General features: G+C 32.7%; 1 pseudogene; it reads right to left on the bottom strand.

Annotated features, from left to right (window-relative positions):
- Positions 1–4,934: 4,934 nt before the first annotated feature.
- Positions 4,935–5,047, bottom strand: LOC138806647 (U6 spliceosomal RNA; annotated as a pseudogene).
- Between the last annotated feature and the right edge of the window lie 1,121 nt (positions 5,048–6,168).

Genomic DNA, 6,168 nt, shown 5'->3' with positions numbered 1-6,168 from the left:
GAGGAGTAATAACCTCCTGTATTGGATGGTGTGAATTTTACTACAATGCTGAACCCTTCCACCTAATACCGAGAGTCATTTGCAATAATTTATTTTTTCATGATATGATGAGTGCTAAGTGTAGGATACACTTTGAATTATTACATTAATTTATTAAAATTAGTTTCACTTTTTCTTTTCTACATCTGCAGAAAGTAAAATTATATATTAAACATTCAATATGAAGTAATCAATAATAAGTAAACTATTACTAAAATGATATAGTATTAAACTGTGATTTGAATTATAGTTCTAACAAATTCTGATATAAACAACATTTAATAGAATTATGGGTAATGTTTTTTAAACTTACCATCTTGTTATTTGTTTCTAATTGTGTCATTTGTTATTCTTGATCCAAGTCACCTCTTCACCTCAATTGTTTAGTTTTCTATTTTATGTCTATTGGTTTGCTAATTATGCATTTTGTTTTCCCTTTATAGTGACTGACATGAGGCTGAAAATCTGCATGCTAGTTTATTATTTCTTACGTTAAAGTCAAATTGTTGCTCTCCACAGCTGTTGTACTATTCTTTGTATAGTACACAATTTCCCCTAGTCCCACCGACTGTATTGCTGCTCTCATATATTTTATTTTATTTTTTATTTAAATTTTATTGTCAAGGTAATGTACAGAGGGGTTATAGTTACATAATTAAGGTAATGAATTAATTTATTTTCTAACTTGTTACCCCTTCACCCATTTTTCTCCCTCTTCCCTCCCAACGCACCTCCCAAGATCGTTTCCAAACTATTGTTTGTGAGTATCACCGTTGCATAGGTTCCCCCTTTGTCCTTTGTATCACTATATTGTTTTTTTCCTTCCCCTTCTCCAGTTCAGATCAACATATTTACAATACCCAGGGTATCAATATCAAATACAGTGACTACAGGGGATAAACCTTAGGTGGAGAAAACACAAAAGGATAAAAATAAATCATTTAGTACATTAAGAACAACAACAACAAAGAACATGTCTTGGAGTTCATTTCACTTAGAATCATCCTATAGGGTCATATGTACATAGCTATTGAGCTATTCTACTCATCTACTAAGATTATCCTTGATGTACACAATATTGCTCCTATGACCCAGTAATCCAACTTCTGGGCATTTAACCAGATGATCACAAACAAGGCCACACTAAAGCTACCAACACAATTATGGTTATCACAGTAATATTTACCATAGCTAAGATATGGAATCAACGCTGAAGCCCCTCAGTAGATGAATGGATCAAGAAAATGACACACACACACTCACATATACACATACACACAGATACTATGCTTCCATCAGAAAGAAAAATACCACCTCATTTGTAAGGAAATGGAAGGTCTTGGAAAAAATCATATTAAGTGAAATAAGCCAGACTTAAAGAAACATAGTTCCCATGGTTTCCCTTATTTGTAATAATTAGTTTACATCAAGGATAATCTCATGTATTTTATTTTGACAGTTTGTTCTATGTTGAGCATACAACATTATAATAATATTGTTTGTTATCATTTCTGCAAACAGGCAGGTATATTGAAAGAATTACATTCATCTTATCAATTACTGAAAGAAGAACAACTAAAAGAGCAACCCCTACTAAGAAGAACAACTCCTACTTACTTAGCTTCATTCCTATGTAAGGCCAGTATTGTCCCCTGTATCCTCATGTTGTACATTTCAACTCTATACCTCCTACTGTATATATAGTATCTTCTACATTGCGAACGAAATGCCCCAGAAGTCCCACTTTGCTTTACTTATAAAAAATATGTCTTAATATTTGAGGTGTGTGTGTGTGTGTGTGTGTGTGTGTATGTGTGTGTGTGTGTGTGTGTTTGTATGTGTGTATGTGTGTGTGTTTACAAAGATCAGAACACAACATTTTTATTCATTTCGAATACATCTTTCAGGTCATTGTAAGTTGTGGCTAATGGGAGCAGTCTCTTGTTATTTTTAAGGATGAAACAGAAAAGATATTTGTGCATGTACCACAGTTGCTTTATTAGTCTGTAGTTGAACACTGAACATTGACTTATATCTTGGCTGCTCTTGTGAATAATGTGAATAACAATGAACTACAGATATATTTATGAGGTACCCAGAGAGAAATAGTCACATGATTGGTGGGTCATATGATATCTCAACTTTGTATTTCTTTAAAAACTTGCATACTACTTTCTACAACGAGAATACTAACCTGTTTTTTGACCAATAGTGTAGAAAATTTCCTTTTCTCCACACTCTCACCAACATTATTACCGTTTATTCAAAGGTAAAAAGGGCAGGATTTTACTATCTGCAGTACCCTAGACTGGCCTTAGACTTAAATCCAACCTCCTAAATGCTTGGAATTACAAGCCTTTACCACCATAACTGGTTCCATTGATTTTTTAATGAGATATAATAGTTATGAAGATGTATCATAGTAATTTTGAATTATATTTCTCTAATGACTTCTGCTCAAAAAGCATTAAGGCAGCATAGAAGTTGTATTAAACACAACTTTGTAAACCCACAGGAAATTTTCAGGGCTTTATGGAGAACGTCTATTCAGAACTTTTGTCCATTTTTAATCCAGGTTCTGGTTAATCTCATCTTTAATTTCGCTAAACCAGATCAATAATTAATTCAAGGTAGTAGCAAAGAAAAAAAATGAAGCAACTCCTAACATTTTTCAGTTTGCAATAACATGGTATTGCTTATATCATTTTCTGTTAAAAATTGGCACTATATAACTCAATTTAGTTAGACCTGTTACAAGGCTGTATTTTATTTATTTTACATTGTTCTTTCCAAAGCCTGTTTGTCTAATTTCTCTTGGTTTCTTTCAGTCTCAAGCAGCTCAGATTTCAAACTGAAGAACAAATGGAAGGAAGCAAACAAAAAAAAAAAATACAGTTCCTCTCATCCGATGATGCCTGTACAAGAATAAGGAAAGAGTTCATTCTTCTAAGGACCTATGATAGGACAACAAAAAAAGAATTTATTCTTCTATGTCTTCTTTATCTTTGCGATGTAACTTACATGTTGTAAAACACAAAATACTGCTCAGATACTTTTATGTTTTATCAGTTTTGCACATTTTCATATGGATTTCACCTCAGTCTACAACATTCCTTCATCATTCTGTCCCTGATATTTTTACACTATCAAGACATAACATAACCAGTTTGATTTACAGCATGAGAAGTTGTCCACCTGGCTTCCTTGGAAGGAGAGCATGATCAATAGATATTACTTCTAGTTGCTCACTTCATGTAATGGTTTCTGTACTACTTATCACATTCTATTTAGTATTTAGAAAAGATTGCTGGCTAAACTCAAAGCTCATTTCTAAAAGTTTATGTTAAGTATTTCACAAGTTTTATTCCCTTAATTGTTAAGATAACATTTACTATAATGCTAATGTTATTACCATTTTAGTGTTGGGAAAAATTGTAATTAAAGGCCGTAAGTGCATGGCCTAAAGACACACACAGTGAGGAAAGAAATGAGTCAAAGTTTCTGAAAGCCTTTCAGCAATACACAAAAGGGAGATAAAATCTCTCCATTCTATGACACTCTCAATTCAATATTCATATTGTCCAAGAAACAATAGCATACTAAATATTGCCCATGGTGATTGTTTTCTGTCACATTTGTCTTCAATACAGATTGTGTTGGTGACATTGGGTTATCATGCACAGAACTGAGCTTATACATTGAGGTCCAAATTTCTTCTGTCCCACAATTCAAGTATCATTTTTAAAAAGTAGTAAAACTTTTAAATTTCATCACCTACTGTCTTATAAGTATCCAAAAAGTAAAAAAAAAAAATCATAAATAAACACTCCAAAATGCTTTAAAATTGGAGATGCTAAAACATGCCCTCTGAAGTTAATTTTCTTCTACTTTTAACGTTATTCTGAAAGCCTTTGCTGGTTTGTCACACCTGTAATCCTAACTACTAGGGATATCTACACAGGAGCCTGAGATCTGTGGATAACAGTTGGAAGCCAATCGGGGCAAATAAATTCATGCGATTATTTTTCAAAAATTTTAATGAACTAGCAAAGGGCCAAGAATGGAGATGTAGCTCATTTAGTAACTAGAGAGAAAAGGCCTAGCAAGACCTTGAAGCCCTGATTTCAAACTCTGAGCACGTCAACACACATTCAAGTGCTTGAGCACATGCGTGCATTCACACACATATTTATTCAAAATGCCTTCATATTGGAGTTCTGCATGAATTTCTTTGCTAAAAATATTACATGTGTAAAATAAAAGAAATAAACTCTTCCATCTCAGAACATTTTTATACGTTCTTATTGTAAAAATACTGTACAGAGGGGTAACACTTACATGAGCAAGGTGATGAGTACATTTCATAACAAGCATTGTTACCTCCTCCTTTATTGTTCCCCTACCATCCCTTCCCTCCCACCTCCACAAGTCCATTAACCTCCTCCCTTTCCCAGCCTCAATTTTAAAGTTCACTTTACAACACAGTGTCTTGTGTATCTCATTGTTACAATAGGTCTACCTGTATACCTATTTAAGCATTTTGGTTTTTTTTTCCTTCCCCTCAGCAAATTAGAGGAGAGTATATACAAGATGTAGGCGCACCAACTTCAAATACAGTGAAAACAGGTGTTATAGCATGGGGGAGGAACCTATAAAGAAACAAAAAAAAACACACTGAACGTTATAAGTACGTGAGAAACAATAGCAAGAAAAAAACTTGGGTTTCATTTCCCTTAACATAATCTTATCTGGTCATATACACATAACTTTTGACCTTTTCTGCTTATCTCAGACATACATTAGGTATTGAAAATTAGAGAAATCATGGGACCTATGTTTCTTTGGACTTGGCTTACTTCACTTAATAATTTTTTTCCAAGTCTTTCTATTTCCTAACAAATTGGGTGATGGAATGCTTCAGGAATTTTCCTGTGGTCCTTGCTCAGTGGCCATGCTAATCTTCTCTGTATCATTCCAATGTTAGTGTATGTGATGCTGAATTGAGCACAGAACATTTCTATAGATAAATTGTAATTGATTTTCTTAAACTAGACAATTCAACAAAAAGTAAGTTTAAAAGAATTGTCGTCAAATTTTAGAACCATGTACTTCTTACATAAGTACACATTTAAGAATAAAGTCAAGATTGACATGTCAAAAACAAAATAATTCCAGATATTTGTTGTTCAAGAGATGTGTTGGAGGAGTAATTCAATTATTCTATACAAGGGATCTGTAGTAATGAACACTGCAACAATTTTAATATTTGTTAAACGTTTTAATGTTTTCAATATATTTAATTTTGGGAATTTGCTTATATATGCCAAAACTGGGACTGTTTGGCAGGTCATAATACTTTTCTATAAAGTATTTAAGATTTATGGTAGCAGATAAGTAGTACTAAGTATGTACATTTCAGATTTTATACAAACTTTACTAATGAGAAGTTGCAAAGTCCTTGTGTAAAGGAGCAGAATAAAGAGTTGACTCTGTTAACTACACAGATTCTGTTAAAACTGTAGGCCTTCCTTACTTCATATGTTAGTGAGGAACAAATGATGATATAAGCCATATACAAATTATGAGATGAACTATAAATGGTAAACTTAGTGGGTGATTTAGATACTACTCATAGCCTATAAAATTCTTGTTGAACATCATAATCTTAGTGTTAAATGTAAAGAAATATGGCAAGAATAAAATCTAATTTGTAGTACACTTCAAATATTGAAAACACTGGTAATTGTTTTGTTTTTTATTTTATTAATCATTAATATTTCATAATTTGTTTTCTTTATTTTTAGCATTGTTTTCCTTGTTGTAATATAATACAATTTTTGTAAGTTGTCATAAGGAGGTACTTTGAGAAGGTTACTGGGATGGCCACACCATTTTTTATAGGTGTATGTGAATTTATAAAGAGGAAACTTAAGAACAAAATATGTATTTAAAAAATAATCAAGTGGAGTCTGATTCAGGAGTGTTGATATATGTCCACACCTAAAATATTAGCCCTAGGCTGAAGCAGAGTTATTAGAGTTGAGGACACAAAAGTGAGAGACTGTGTTTTGTTTTTTATTTTTATTTTTATTTTGTTGGTCATGGGGTTTGAACTCTGGGGCTTGGTGC

The sequence above is a fragment of the Dipodomys merriami genome, unplaced genomic scaffold, assembly GCF_024711535.1.
Source record: "Dipodomys merriami isolate MVZ:Mamm:240054 unplaced genomic scaffold, mDipMer1.0.p SCAF_402, whole genome shotgun sequence".
NCBI lineage: Eukaryota > Metazoa > Chordata > Mammalia > Rodentia > Heteromyidae > Dipodomys > Dipodomys merriami.
Note: the sequence above shows the minus strand (reverse complement) of the source record. Positions and strands in the feature narration are given on the sequence as shown.